We start from the raw sequence: 16,620 nt of genomic DNA, 5'->3' as shown, positions 1-16,620 counted from the left end.
AGGACATGAGGTGACAGTGAGCAGGACATGAGGTGACAGTGAGCAGGACATGGAGGTGACAGTGAGCAGAGCATGAGGTCACAGTGAGCAGGTCAGAAGATGTTCAGCACCATTATTCGTCCTCAGCAAATGCAGGCTAGAACCACGATGAGATGTCACTGCACACCTGTCTGAACACTCCAAGTGAAGAACACTAGTGATAACAACAGAAGCTGGTGGGGGCGCAGAAAAGCCAGGTCACTCGCACGTTGCCAATGGGGCGTGAAATGGCACGGTCACTCTGGAAAACAGTTGAGAGTCCCTTACACAAGATGCCAGAAGTCTACCAGCAGACCCAACAACTCCACTCCTGGGCAGTTTGGCTGGAGAAATGAAAGCGTGTGTTTACACAAAAGCCTGTACGCAGACGTCCATAGCAGCTTTACTTGTAATAATAAAAACGTGGGGAGTAACGTGGACGCCCTTCACCGGGTGAGTGGCTAAACAAACCCGTACCTGTATACCATGAAACAGTACTCAGCAGGGAACTCAGAACTTGGCTGAACGCCACAGAAGTATGCCCAGTAAAGGGAGACAGTCTCGAAAGACTACTCACTATATGATTTCAATTATGTAACATGATAAAAATGGCAAAACCGTGGAGATGGGAAGTGAAGAGCAGATTAGGGGTGGCCAGAGGAAGGTGGGAGAGAAGGGGCATTGGCTGTGGCCATTCTACAGTAGCACGGGGAGCCTGGTGGTGGAATTGTGCTGGGTATTGATTGTGTGGGTGGCCAAACTTCCACACATGTGATAAGAACGGCACTGAACCAAAACACACACAAGGAGAGCAAGTAAAACTTAGGAGGTCTGAATAAGTGTGTGGCGTATGGTTATATCAATGCCAATTTCTTGGCTGTGTACTTAGACCAGTCTATAGTTATGGAAGATGCTACTCTCGGGGGACTTGGAGGAAGGGTGTATAGGACTCGATTATTTTTACAACTGCATGAAAATAAGCAATTTCATTAAAATAAATGTTTTTTACCAATCTTATCTAACAGGTAATGTGAAGTGTACTTGTTTCTTTAAGAAGGACAATTCCAGGGGCACCAGTTTCCCAGATTTTTTCTGCCCTTGGTTTCTGCCTCGAGCACCCTCTGGCAAAGCAGGGGGAGCAAAGGCCCAGCAACACCCAGCGGAGGGTGCAATCTTGATTTCTTCTGCAGGCGAGGCTCCAAGCCACAGCAGGACCAAAAACTTTTGACTGATGGAGGCAGTTGTGATAAGAAGTCACCCAGTCCTTGCTAGGAACTGTGAACCATCTCTACTTATTTGATAAAAGACACCCTTTATCCACATTAATCTAGAATTAAATATGCATGTGTCCTTTCGTGCTGAAAAAGATCTCCTGTTTTGATTTCTTCCACAGTGTTTGTGTCAATGTCTAAATTCTCAAAGGTTCTATTTTAAATGGAAAAGGAAAAGAAAAAAAATCTGATTGACAATAAGGAAATTGACAGTAATTAAAAAAAAAAAATCTTCCAACAACAACAGCAAAGGTCTGGACCAGATGGATTCACAGACAAATTTTACCAGGCCTACAAAGGCAAGCTGGTACCCACACTACAGAAATTATTCCATGATATAAGATGGAGAGCTCCTCCTCAACTCACTCCTCAAAGCCAGTATCACTTTGACACCAAAGCCAGGAAAGAATGCACACAAAAAAGAAAACTACAGACCAAGATCATTTACTAAAGTAAACCTAGCAAACCTAATTCAACAGCACATCAAAAAAAATAACCCAACATGACCAAGTGGGCTTCACCCCACAGATGCAAGGATGGTTCAATGTACGTAAATCAGTCAATGTGATTCACCACGTTAACAGAAGCAAAAACAAAGACCATATGATCTTCTCAATAGATGCATAAAGAACACTGGATAAAAGTCAGCACCCTTTCACCATAAAAGCCTTCAACATATTAGGCATAGAAAGAACATCTCAAAATTATAAAAACCATATATGACAACCCAACAGTCAACATTATACTCAATGGAGAAAAGTTGAAAGCTTTCCCCTAAGAACTGGAATAAGACAAGGGTGCCCAAGTAAAAACTAACAACCCCATTAAAAAGTAAGCATAAGACTTGAGCAGAAGCTTTCGAAAATAAGATAGACAAGTGACCAATAAACACATGAAAACTGCTTGCCATCACTAATCATCAGGGAAATGCAAATTAAAACTGGAATGGAATTAAAACCCCAGTTAGAATAGCTTTTATTAAAAAGTCCAAAAACAATAGATGCTGATGTGAATGCAGAGAGAAAGGGACACTTACCTGCTGTTGGTAGCACTGCTGGTGGCACAGCCTCTATGGAAAACTATACAGAGACTCATCAAAGAGCTAAAAGTCCACCTACCATTTGATGAGCAATCCCCACTATTGGATATTTACCCAGAGGAAAAGAAGTTGTGTTACCAAGGAGACACCTCCATTCCAATGTTTATTGCAGGACAATTCACAACTGCAAAAATGCAGAATCAACCCAAGTGCTCAGCAGTTTGTGAGTGGATTAACAAAATGTATTATATGTGTGCCGTGGAATACTGCTCAGCCATAAAAAAGGATGGATTAATGCCTTTCACAACAATTGAGAAAGAAATGGAGACCATTATCCTAATGAAGTATCTAAAGACAGACAAACACTTCATGTACTTGCTGTGATATTGGCACTAACTGATGAGCGCTCATGTGCACTGAGGGAAGTATCATAAAACCCAGTGGAGATCAAACAGGGCAGGGAGGTGGGAGTGGGTGAAAGCCCAGCTAACGGCCACAATAAACATGATTTGGGTGATGAGTACGCTCACAGCTCTGACTCAAGCATTATGAAAGTGATCTGTATAACCGAAAACATTTGCACCCCTGTAATATTTTGAAATATTATTATTTTTTTATTTTTTAAAAGGTAGGTCTTGTTCTATCATGCAGGCTGAAATGCAATGGCCTGATTATAGCTCACCATAACCTCAAATTCCCGGGCTCAAGTGATCCCCTTGTCTCAGCCTCCCAGGTAGCTGGGACCACAGGCACATGCCACCACACCTGGCTAATTCTTTTTATTTTTTTGTGGAGACAGTAGCCACTGTGCTGGGGCCCTGGTTGACCTGTAAAGGTTGGATTTGCAGTTAATTTGAAAACCCTGGCTGAAAGATTGGACATTCCCTATGTTCACACTCTCCTGCATGTCCCCACCGTGCATGATGGGGACAGAAAAGAACAAGCTGGGCTGCCAGCCAATGGCAATTAGCACCCAGCATCCAACCAAGAGAAATCAGACTTTCCTCATAGTCCCACCCAGTGCTGGCCACTGAGGCCGTGTCAGATGAGCTCGGGCCCTGAAATCCTGGCATAGCTCTGTAGGGCATGGCAAAGACCTTCAAGCCTCAGAGCTACTAAAGATAATTGTATTCAATGATAAATGTCTTGTACTTTACATCAAAAATGATTTTGCTGTTCAACAGAAACACATTGCATTTCAGCAGACTTGGTGTCGCATGTGAATGGAGTTTGCTGGCTGAAGGCACAGACTTCAGGAAGTGTGCTAAGACTCACGAAAAGACGTGGGCAGCACCTGCACTGCCAGAAACTTGTCCTATGAAAACAACTAGGGTACCTGTGAAGATTTAGCTGTAAGGGTATTAGCTACGCTGCTGCCAAAATAGCCTAGAAACCAACAACAGAAGGTAGGTTAAATAATTTACATTTATATGTTAAAATTATCGTAGAAACTTATTTTATTGACCTGGAAAGATAACTACAATAGAGCAAGTTTTAAAAGGCCATTTGCAAATAGTAGCTACAATAAAACACTGTTTTGGGAAATAATATAAATGTATAAATGACTATTTGCAGAATATAGTCCACATAGACTATATGAAGAATATATACAAAGATGTCATATGTGTTGGGTTGTGGGTAGCCTTAGGGAGGTCTTATGTCTTCTCTTGTTTAAGTGCCTGTATTTTCTTATTTATCTTTCATGAATATTATGAAGGAGAATTATATATACATATTTTAAATTTTTTTCATTTTAGAAATATCATTTATATATAATTTTATATATACTATTTATACTATATAAATGGCATATAAGTATATATGTTTTACCTCAATAAATATGCATATTTAATATTTATATGGATATCTGTATGTCATTAAATACATATTACATGTACTATATATGTCATGTACATTTGAAGTAAGCATATTAAGGCTCAGGCCTCACCACACTCAGAGTCCTGCATGAACATTCTCCAGGATACCTGCCCAGGGTCTTCATCTGCATCAGAGATGAGCTCTCCAAGGTTCTCTGCCCCAGGGCCTTCCTCTGCACCGTGAGCAGGTTGGTTGGAGAATTCGAGTGGAACAGGGCCATGGAACTCAACAGCAGCCACACAAGAGCAGGTAGCTGCACGGAACCTTCTGGAAGGTGCTTTGCAGGACCTTGGGGAGCCCTCAGACCACCAGGCATGTGGAAAGTGTTAAGAATCAAAGACTCTGATGTGTCAGGGTTGGACTTTTGAAGGGAGAACTGGATTTGAGTTTCTAAGGGACTTAATGCCTCTGTACCTTGGGGCAAGAGCAAGTGAAATGGTGGGGGGGGGCCTTCCTCCCTTCCTCCCAGGACAGGAGGGGCTACTCACCCAGGGCTGGGAAAGGGGGAGGACGAAAGGCCAGGGAAGGAGAGCCCACTGCCCTGGATCCTGACAGAGTCCCCCCCGCCGAGAGCCTGGTCTAGGAAGACTGCCGAAAGTGATAGAGCTGCCTCCTGGATTTAGTGATCCGAGAATGACAGGACAGAGAGGCAGCAAGCCTCAGTGAAGTCCCCTGTGACAGTGCTGTCTAGCAGCAGAAGGAACGATGTCTTTATGGAGTGTCTAGATGTGAGAGGACCTAAAATAGTCCCCACTCTCAGTGGGCCCCAGGGGGAGGAGACCAAGTGAAAGACTGTAGTCCCCAGGGAGGATACAAAGAACCGTCCCAGACAGAGTGATGCTCAGGGATCCCACACCCAGCAGACACAATAGTCCACGGTTCAGTGGGGAGAGTCTGGTGGCCACAGACCACAAAGGACCCCTGAGCCCTTCAGTGACCATGGCCCAGAGCTCTCCTCCAAAGCCCCAAGTTGCAGGGCCCATGAAAGAGCCAGATGCCAGAGGAAAAGCCTTGTACTTGCCCAGGATGGATAGGTGAAGACGGTGCTTGCTGAAACTGACTTTGAGGTGATCCTGTCTAGCATGGGGGAACGGGAACTTGAGAGAGTTACTACTGGCAGTTACTGAAAATTCAAGTTGTGATTGCCGTGCCTCTGCTTTTGTGAAATCCCTGCGGCCGCACGTCTGTCCGGCCAGTGGATGGGGAGTTCTGGGGAGCATATTTTCGTAAATGCTGCCCCAGCACTTTTACACTCATCCTGTCACTCAGTGCCGACACAATTCTATGCATTAGCAAAACAAGGATATCCCCAGATTCCAAAGATGAGAGCAAACCTCTAGAACAAAGCATGATACACCAAGAGTCGGTTTCCCCAGCAGACAGAGGGAGGCGGCTCCCACTCCTCTGTGGCCCCCCATCCTGTGGCTCTGTCACACCCAAGTCTCCAGGCCCCTGAAGGGCAAAAGAATGTGGCCGCAAGTGTGGCAGAGCTGCCCCATGTCTCAGCTCACGTCGCGCGTCTACACAGCCCATGGTTAGGGCAGAGTCGTGCTCCATCCCTGACTGCAAGGAAGTCGAGGTGCTGCTATGATGCTGTAGCTCACACACACTGTTCTCTGCCACCCTCCCCTGTTCCAGACACAGGGCTCCTGGGGCCCTGTCTACAAATGGGGCACTAGGGGAACACTTCACTCTAGTATTTGCTCTCTGACCTGGCTCCTGAAACAAAGCTCCTAAACATTTGGGATCTTGAAATGATAAGGTCTTTCTGTTCTGCATGTTGCTCCTGTGGCTAAGGGCTGGGGGCTCCTGCTAGCCTCGGGATGGAGGTGGCTGCCAGGCCCTGGCTTAGAGGGACTGGACACTGTGTCCTACACTGACTGGGGGTGGAAGGAAGGGCCGACTATACAGTCCATCACACCTGTGTAGTGAAGCCTCCACAAACCCCACGGGGCCTGGGTGTGCAGGTCTTCTGGGCAGCTGACTGCCTGGAGGCACCTGGAGCGTTGTGCTTGGGACAGCATCTGTGGATGCACCGAGTCCCGCCCCCTACTCTGCCCCCTGCATCTCTTCCCCTGGATGTTCATCAGTGTCCTCTGTAATATCCCTTATACCAAATGGGTAAATGTAAATCAAGTGTTCCCCTGAGGTCCATGAGTCCCCCTGGCAAAGGAGGGGGTCACGAGAACCCCAATTTATAGCCATCAGAAGCACAAGCCGTCACCTGGAGCTTATGTGGGCATCTGAGGTGGAGCAGTCTCATAGGACTCAGCCCTCAACTCGTCATCAACAGGTAGACAGCGTCAGAATCACAGTAAATTGTAGGACACCCAGCTGGAGAATTGCTTGGGGTATGAGGGCAAAAGCCCATACATGTGGTGTCAGAAATGTGTCACATGAGTCTGTGAGCAGAGAGAGAGAGAGAGAGAGAGAGAGGTTTGCTCTCCCTCTCGCACTGGGGAACACCTGGCACAAAGGTGCAAAGACACCAAATCTCTCTGTCCGAATGGATTTTGGACACCACAGGGTCTCTGCTGACCTGCCTGGCTTTAACTCAGTTCTCCAGACACTCCATTTCTTCTTGTCACTTGAGTCTCAGAAGAAGTGGCCACACTTCCTCTCAGAGGCCAGCACGGCAACCCAGTCTAAACAGCGCCCATCACCTCCGTCACCTCCCCATCTGTGCTCTCTATAATGCTGCCACAACCTGAAACCACCTCCCGGGCTCCTCCTTCACTTGCTCTTGGTCTGTCCCCTTCGCTCCCACTAACCCAACTGCACCCTCCACAAAGGTGGGCGCTCCGTCACATTCACCACGAAGAATGTGCACTTTGCAGTAAGTGTTCTGCAATTATTGTTTGTGTGAATATTACATGGTGCAACTGAGTCAGGGATCCCTGGTCAGGGCACACCTGAGACTGCTGCTGTCACTGCAGATGGTGCCATCTCCATTAAAGGAAGGGCCAGAACACACATCTGAGTGACGTCCACAGGCAGAGCATGTGAGAAAGTGACAGATTTGGAGCCCAGTGACACTTCTATTTGCTTCCCTCCCCCCGCCAAAGCACAAGATAAGACATTGGCTAACATTCAGATCTCAAGTGTCTCTTTTTATTTCTATTTAGTTTCTATTATTCCACAGAACAACTTTTCTCCTAAGCCATTTGAACGGTGAGATTTCCACATTCTGTTAAAACAACTTTGCATTAGAATTCAGTCTCATATTGCACCCAAGATAAATTTACATGTGTATTTAAGAAAAAAACTGTCCTTAATAGAGCCCTTCTTATTTTTATGTCACTGGGTAATATTTTTTTAAAACTTACCAAAAAATATTTATTAGAAGAGTGAGGACAGTCCGTGTCTCAGGGTTTTTATGGGCTAGACAGTGCTTGGCACATAGTGGGACTCAATAAATATTTGCTGAATGAAGAGTCAACAGCAATGAGTGACAGTAAACAATCATTTCAGCAACCAGGTGAAAACAGGCTGAGCGGAAGCTGCTGTCTACAGGGAACCGGACAAGAGCAGAAAATCCACTTCAACGCACACACGCACCACCGAGTCCATAAACAGGACACAAGGAAGGATCTACTTATGCTAAACAAACTCGTCTTTTAATAAATGCTAATCAAACTAGCCTTGTTACTCATAAAAGCCTAAATTCAGGAACTCCAAAAGCCAGCTTCTGCTGTATGAAGGCTGATGTTAGATGCTAAAAAAAAAATCCAGACTTTGGCACAGACCCCACACCACGGAGGGTCCTGCGTGGGTCTCTCCCTCTCTCTCCATCAGGACTTCAGAAGTCAGAATTTGGACTGTTAATGTTAAAAGCCTAATATGCTTGACCCTCCCCAGCAAGTCAAGAATCTCTGTAGGAAAATTTGTGCTCAAAGTGCAACTGTGAAAACACCAGTAACGCAAGATGAAATGCCTGGGTGACGTGAGCTCTCAGACAGAGCAACTCTGTCCCCTGAGCAGACACTGATCTACAAACCCAGTGTGGAATCCAGTGGCAATTGTGAGCATCTCCAGGGCAAATACAGGAATCACCAACTCGGACCTTGCCATGTTCTCACTGATGTGCTCATTCTGTTTAGAGTTTATGTTATAAATGCAATTTTAAATGAAATGATGTGATAAAGCTGGCAGTTGGCTAACATGTTACTAAGTTTGGAGAGTTTCAGAGAAGGGTGCCCAGGGCCCTGGTGCTCACTGGACAGCCACCCGCATCGTTGGGCTACGACTCAGGTCCCCAGAGGCACTGACTGGGGCTTGCTGTCTTCAGTAAGAGAGCCCTGGTATTTCCCAAAACACTGGTTCCCCGGCCCCTTGTCAATAAATAGAAATAAAGAATCCCTGAAGTATTCAGGGTCTAGCAAACAACAATAAGAACCCAACTAACCAGAATGCCACACACAGACACTCAGAAGGAATAACCAGGTTAACTGTGGAAAAGCAGGTTGGATGAAATGGGAAATAACATTCTACTTAGAGACTAGAAATGAAATTCTACTTGGAGAAGTAAAATCTTTAGAGCATCAGTCATATGAACAAGAATTTATTGCACCATTACCGGCAGCATCAAAACACTGAAAGTGATGTAAATCTCGGCTAACGGGATTAAACTGTGGTGCATCTATGCCACAGATACAACCACCACAAAGAATTAATTAGAATCTACAAGCTGGCTCAGAGAGTACAATGACTGGGCCAAAATAAGCAAACAGGTATCATCTTCTTTTGTAAAACAAACAATACCACAGAAGCTATGAATACCCACACGTACACCGGTGTCCCTGTCTCTCCAAAGCCTCTTGCTCAAGTTCGGATAGCAAGTCCAGGTACTGAGATTTCATACCGTGAGGAGTGCTTGCCCATGTAAAAGCACACACCTGTGTATTTGTGTATGAAAATCAATACAAAGCATTGAGATCTCAAATTTTTGCACTTATAAAAATACTTGTGTACATATATTTCATAAATTCTTGCCCTTAATTTTATAAAGGGAAAAATGAAACAGGAGAACTGTTTTTAATCCACGTTCCTTGGTTTCCTTTGGCACTTTCATTTTTGTAATTCCTGTAATGTGGAATGTGCACTTTATACCCTAGATCCGTGCTGGCCTATTCTATGCCCCGCACTGTCCTCAGGACAACCTTCTCGGGGGTGCATGAGAGCAGAGAGGAGGATGGATGGACACTCCTGAGGATGTCACTCGCTTAAGCTTCTGTGACTGCCCCCTGCAGCACTGGCCTTCCCATCAGAGGCTGCCTAGCTCCAAAACTCTTTTTGCTACTCACAGGAGCCCCCTTTTGGGTTTTTTCCTGTTTTTCCCTGTGTCCTGGAAACACACAGAATCAAGCTCCAACAAAGGACACATTCTTTGCAGCAGAAGCCCCTCGATTGCCTTACTGCCACCGCCTTTGAGCTCCTGGCGGGAGGACAGGCCCTGGGATTGCAGAGGTTGCAGGGTTTGCAGCTTCCACAATCCCTCTCCTGCCCACCAGAGGCCACTGGTGAACTTTGCACAGTAACAACAAGCAATCTGCAAAGACGGAGCACCCCAAAAGCTGAGCACATGAGCCTTGCTTGTTTTGTGACTCAGGAATTGTTTGCTAGGTATCTACTTTGCATCCAGAATGAAGATTCCCTCTGCAATGTGCTGTGGCAACTTTAGCTCGGCCCCTCTGTAGACCAGACTCAAGCTGCATCTTTGCAGACAAGTTGGCCTGCATAGCTGTGGAAAAAGGAAGATTTATTAAAACACTGTGGAAACTCACCAAGGCAGCCTACAGACAAACTGGCAGCCACTGCCCATCGACCAGGCCAAGAATAAAGTTTAATCGGTTTAATCGGGGAAAGTCATTTCATACTGGAAGGCGGAACCAACTGGAAACAGCCTTGCCTCCTGCACACCTTCTCTGGGAAAGTGCCCATGAGGCTCCCGAGCAGTTTCCCTCATGATGAGTCTGCTGGGCTCGCCCTGGCCTCACTGCCAGCTGGACACAAGAGGGTGTGAGCTCACATCCCAAGGCCACCCAGCCTTGGGGACCCTCCCTGTGGCTTCCCCCTGAGGCACCTGCCCATGTGGCCCCCAGACCAATAGCCTCAGCTTTTAAAAGATCTTAATTTACGATCTTTAATCTTTAAAAGATCTTAAATTCCTTTAATGTAATTAGTTACAGGAAATGAACTAACGACAGACATAACTCAGTAATCTTGATCATATATGAAACACGGGAATTAGGGTAATTTCCCCCAGTTTGGATACAATAATACACATGATTTTGTGAGAAACACTGATGGGCCTTAAATTATTTCACTTTCATACTATCTTTGCAGGACAGGTAGTCCACCACAGCAGCGAGGACAGTGGCATGCACTCCAACCCCAGAGCTGCAGCCAGGAGGTGGTGGGCAGGGACAGCAGAGAGCCCAGACTCGGGGTCAGTCTGGGACCTGCACCCAAACCCCAAACCCAGTATCTGTCTGACACAGGCAAGTTACTTAACCTTCCCTCATTTCCGTTTTCATATGGCCGTTGGAATTCCGGTGAGATCTACACACTTGGATGGTGCCTCGTAACCCGGCTGTCAGGGGCTCATGGGCAGCACGCCTGACCAAAGGGAGGTGGCACAGCCGACTGGAAAGCAGCAGGACTCTGCTTCTGTAGGTGTCAAGGCACTGTCCCCCAAGAGGCACGAGGGCCCCTGCATAAGCTTTCTGCCCAAACCAAACAGGCCCCAGCCCTCTGAGAACACCCCCAGCTTCCAGGCCGTCCTACAGCCCACCTGTTGCTCGTGGGGCCACACGCTGTGTCCTGCAGCTGCACCTCTGATTCAGAGCAGGCTGAGCAGAGTGTCTTGTCCCCAGCCGCACCCTCACAGCACCCCGGGGAGGAGCTTCCTGGGACGCGCATGGCCCTGCCCCCTCTCCCTCTGCCTAGCACCCTCTCCTGCCATGATTCATGGACTTGGCTCTGCCCTGGGTCTGGGGGAGGCACTTTCTACACTTGCACGTTTTGTGTTTTCTCATAAAAACTTAGTTCAGTAAACATCTGTGACTGCCTCATTTACATTTAGGCCTGCCAACAGCCACATTATAGTACACCATATGTGCACTGGCGTCTAGAGGAGAATTGAAAACGCCAACTTGTGATTTTATGTGTACGTAGACATACATACCTTCGCAAATGAAGTCTCCCTGAAGCTTAGAGTTGTTCTGTTTGTTTCTGTCTTGAAAATAATTGCCCAAGATGCTAAGAGTTTGGGACAGGGTCTCCTCGCACTGCAGAAGGGAGTGTGGAGGGAGACGTGTTCCAGAAGTTTCCACTCCCCTCCACCCACAGTGGGAGCTGCCATGCACGCTGACCAGCTCTGGCTTCTCTGCCCACTTGCTGCTTCCCTGGCTACTTCTGGTTTCATCCTGTTCCACTCGAATCCTACTTGACTTCAGGCTGGGAAAGCATTGTTAGCTCTGACCACTTATTAGGCACTTAATGTATACCAACCACTGCATAATGCACTTTAAGTCAGCAGCCTGCCCATAAGTCCCTGGGAATAGGCTCGGGGGAGGAAAGCCCTGACGGACGGCATTTGCCAGCCCCCATGGTGGACCTACAGCGGGTTCTGCTATTAATGCCCTTCTGGGGAGAAGAATTTGTTCCAACATGGTAAGGGAGGAAGTCATGTGAGTGTCTTGTGAATCTCAGTTTGCTCACACACACTTCTGTCCCTCAGAAACCAGGTGGATGTGGAAGGAACACCTGACTGCCCTGACACCTCCCGGGCAGCCCACGCGGCCAGCCCGTGCCCATGTACCTGGCAGCACCCGCGGTCACAGCTTCTGTCGCATTTCAGGGAGCCCTGTGTCAGACAGTGTGCTCCAGAGAAACAGGACCAACAGAGGGGAGGCAGTGACAGTGAGAGAGACAGAGGGGTGGAGAGATAGACCCACGTGTTAAGAGGAGAGTCATGCTGGGAGTGGGCTCATGCAGTTACAGAGACAAGAAGTCCTACACTCTGGTGCCTCACTGGGGACCCAGAGAAGCCGGTACCGTCACTCAGCCCGTGTGGGAAGGCCTGAGAGCAGGGACGCCAAGGGGGTCACTCCTCAGCCCAGAGTCCAAAGGCGCAAGAACACAGAGAACCTGGAGCTTAGGGGGCAAGGAAGATGAATGCGCCCGCTCAGACAGAGAGGGGGTGGTGCCTCAATGGAGGCCTGCCCACCCTGGGGAGAGCTTTACTCAGTCTGCTGATTCAGATGCTAATCTCTAGGAACAATGCACAGACACCTCCAGAAAGAGGGCTTTACGGGCTCTCTGGGCATCCCCTAGTGCATCCCTTGACAGAATCCAAACTTCACAGAATAAGTGCCTTTATTAAAAGGATTTGTTCTGGGCAGTGCTTGTGACTCAAAGGAGTAGGGTGCCAGCCCCATATGCCAAAAAAGGATTTGTTCCAATAAAATTCAGGGTTAGTCAAAAGGCTGCAATCAAGAATCCCAAGGCCACAGGTTGTTACCCAAGAGTCTCCCAGTCTCTAGACTGACTGGCTCATTCACTAACGGGAGGCTTAGCTACCCTGCTCTCACCCTGGGTCAGGACACAGCACACACAGCACACAGCAGGGCCTCCCTGCTTTCACAGTAGGAAATGCCCCATTCCCCACCCCGGGGTTAAGACGTGGCTTTGGCATCATCCAAGCGCCAGGGTTTACCAGCTTATCAGCCATGTGACCTTACACAGGTCAACAGACCTTTCCAAGCACAGTAATACCTCACTTGAGGGATTGTCCTAAAAGTAAAATGAGAGGAAGGTTGTGCAAGCCTTCCAGGTGATTCCAATGCACGTGATGCCAGCTGAGGTTTAAAAACCACGGCCCCAAAGGCTCATTACAGTCACCAGAAGAGATTCTTTTGCAAAACAACCAAGGCCTGGGCCTCCTCTTCAGAGACCCCATCGTATATTGTCACATCATTTTGTTTAAAAAATATTATAAAAATAATCTAGCTGGCTCAGTGCCTGTAGCTCAAACGGCTAGGGTGCCACATACACCGGCGCTGGCAGGTTCAAATCCAGCCTGGGCCTGCCAAACAACAATGACAACTACAACCAAAAAATAGTCGGGCATTGTGGAGGGTGCCTGTAGTACCAGCTATTTGGGAGGCTGAGGCAAGAGTTTAATCACTTAAGCCCAAGAGTTTGAGTTTGCTATGAGCTGTGATGCCACAGCACTCTACCCAGGGTGACAAAATGAGACTCTGTCTTAAATCATCATCATCATCATCATCTAGACATTGTTATCATGTCATCTATCCTAGAAATTCAGATATAATTTTGTTATGCATAAAATAAATATACTTTTTATTTTTCTAGTATGAAATCTTGTTAAAACATTTTCTATCTTCTTTATTAAGGATCCATTTAAGTAGGGTTTAATCTGTACTGACTATACTCAGAGGAAAAAATAAAAAACTGTCTATCCTTGAAGATGTTAAGGTCCTTGCAGGGAAAGCCTGTGAGGACTGAGGCTCTTCCAGGTGGCTCAGAACACCTGGCTGCAGTTTCCATTCCTGCCTGCTGGTAGGACCAGCCCCTGGCTAGCACCAGCAATGCCAGTAGTCACCACCTCCAGGGCTGGTCTGTGTGACCAGCAGGACACAGTGCAGGAGAGAGTGTGTCACGTCAAGACGAGGTCTAGAAACTGTGCGGGTTCCACCTCGGTCACACTCTCACTGCCTTGAGCCCTGGCACTGGGAAAGCCCCTTCCAAGTTGAGCAATTCTAGGGAGAGGCCCATGTGGTGAGCTGCTGAGACCTCCTGACCACACCTGAGAGCAGTTCTGCCAGCCCTGGTCATATATCAGATGCTGTGACTACATCCACCACCTGGGCTGAGAGCCTGAGGCTCCCCGGCCAGCCAGGCCACTCTTGACTTCCTGACCCTCCCAAACAGGGGCAGACGATAAATGCTTATTGTTTTATGAGATCTGACAATTAAGTTCTAGAACTCATCCTAGAAAAAGTGCTACAGACCTCACTGCTGACCAGCACTGTGGTCATCTTTGAAGTGCTCCCCTTGGCATCTGGCGAGCTAGTAAGTTTGGGGGAATTTGTTGCTATGGTCTGAATTCACATATTGAAATCCTCAGCCCCATGGTGATGGTACTGGGAGGCAGAGCCTTTGGGAGGTGACTGGGTCAGGGAGGTGGAATGCCCATGGATGGGTCACTGCCCTGGAAAAGGAGGCCCAAGGAGTGTCGTTGCTCCTTTCACCCAGTGAGGATATGGAAAGGTGTCACATGTGAACCAGGGGGAGGGCCCTAACCAGACACAGAATTTTCCAGCACCTCAATCTCGGGCTTCCAGGCTCAGGAACTGTAGGAAATTATTTTGTATTGTTTATAAACCACCCAGTTTATGGTATTTTATTATAGCATCCTGACGAGGGTAAGACATTTGCTCTGTCACAATGGATACCTGGTAGTTTCTTTCTTTCTTTCTTTCTTTCTTTTTTTTTTTTTTTTTTGCTGTTTTTGGCTGGGGCTGGGTTTGAACCCACCACCTCTGGACTATGGGGCTGGCATCCCACTCCTTTGAGCCACAGGCACTGCCCAATACCTGGTAGTTTTTTAGCCATCCAGTTCTCTACATACCTGTGATAAGCAGGTGTAATGATATTTGCTGTGTCCAATTCACAGGGAAATAATTAAATCAAGCAAGGACATGTGTGTGAATGTATTTTAGTGACTATAAAACACCACACAACCATAACGTGCTATTACGACAGCTAAAGACACCATTCAGTGGATCGTGTCCTCTGTGTGCAGAAGATGTTTGGTTTGATCTAATCCCCCTTGTCTGCTTGTGTTGTTTGCGCTCCTGGGAGTCATGTCTAAAAAATCAGTGCCTAGCCCAGTGTCACAGACCTTTTCCCCTATGCTGGTCAAAGGTTACAGAATGTCAGTAAAAAGGAGGAATAAGGTCAGAAGAGCTATACTGCACGGTGACCATGATTAGTGACAATATATCATATCCTTCAAAAATGCTAAGAGACTTTAAATGTTCTTGCTACAAAATGACAACTGTGTGGGGCGGCACCTGTGGCTCAAAGGAGTAGGGCACTGGCCCCATATACTGGAAGTGGTGAGTTCAAACCCAGCCCTGGCCAAAAACTGCAAAAAAAAAAAAAAAAAAAAGACAACTGACTTAGATTATACATGTTAATTAACTTCATTAGCCAATCTACAAAATCTTACAAAGAGGTGGCCAAAATGTAGAGAATATTTTGTAAAATTTTGGAATGAATATTTTGTAAGTAAAGGTACATTTAGCTACAAAAATCCCATCCCCTCCAAAAATGGCAACTTTGAGATACCCTATATATATATCAAAACATGTCATTCATTATAAGTACATAAAATGTATCTGTCAATTTAAAATGTAATAAAGATTATGAATTCAGTCTTTACTATACCACCTTCACATAAACAGAAATAAAGAACAAACCATGTTTTTACTGCCCAGAAAGTGTACAAACACTACTGAGTATCATTCAGATCTTCCCTATCATACACATGTATCTAAAATGAAATTATTCCATAACTTTTTACAGTTAATAAGCTCCAGATTTCCATTTCAGTAAACCTTCATCTCACCAGGCAGGGCTGGGGAACCTGTAGGCTTCTGATTTCAAGATCTTTCTTTTTTAAGCACCCAAAGAAGCAAGAAAATTTTCCCTTGTCTCTAGTGCATGCCTTTTTTTTTTTTTTGAGACCGAGCCTCAAGCTTTCCCCCGGGCAGAGTGCCGTGGCATTACAGCTCACAGCAACCTCCAACTCCTGGGCTCAAGCGAGTCTCCTGCCTCTGCCTCCCAAGTAGCTGGGACCACAGGCGCCCGCTACAACGCCCGGCCATTTTTGGGTTGCAGCCGTCATTGTTGTTTGGCGGGTCCGGGCTGGGGATTCGAACCCGCCACCTTAGGTGTACGTGGCTGGCTCCTTAGCCGGTTGAGCTATAGGTGCCGAGCCTAGTGCATGCTTTTTAATAAAAAAGATCTGTTTTGCATAATTTGGATTCAGTCCAGTGACCATGCTTAGGGACCAGGAAGACCAAAGTTTCCTTAAGACCACAGGTTCCCCACCGCACCTGCCCCAGACGCTCTTCTTGGCTTATCCAACCCGGATCCCGCCGAGGCTCAGCCACGTGCCCGGCTGCTCTTCCTCCACCACAGCTTCTCTTCTACAGCGTTGAATGGCGTCAAGACACATCCCACTCTCTGCATTTGTCTGGGGATTTGCTTGGGCGTCACTGAGTTTGTGCCTCTGTCTCCAAGATTTCCTGTAAACTGGAAGTCAGATCTAAGGCCTCCACGAGTTCAGGTCAGAGGGCTGGGGTTAGACTACGTCCTGGG

Source organism: Otolemur garnettii, unplaced genomic scaffold (assembly GCF_000181295.1).
Source record: "Otolemur garnettii isolate 467f Iridium unplaced genomic scaffold, OtoGar3 scaffold00056, whole genome shotgun sequence".
Classification (NCBI taxonomy): domain Eukaryota; kingdom Metazoa; phylum Chordata; class Mammalia; order Primates; family Galagidae; genus Otolemur; species Otolemur garnettii.
Note: the sequence above shows the minus strand (reverse complement) of the source record.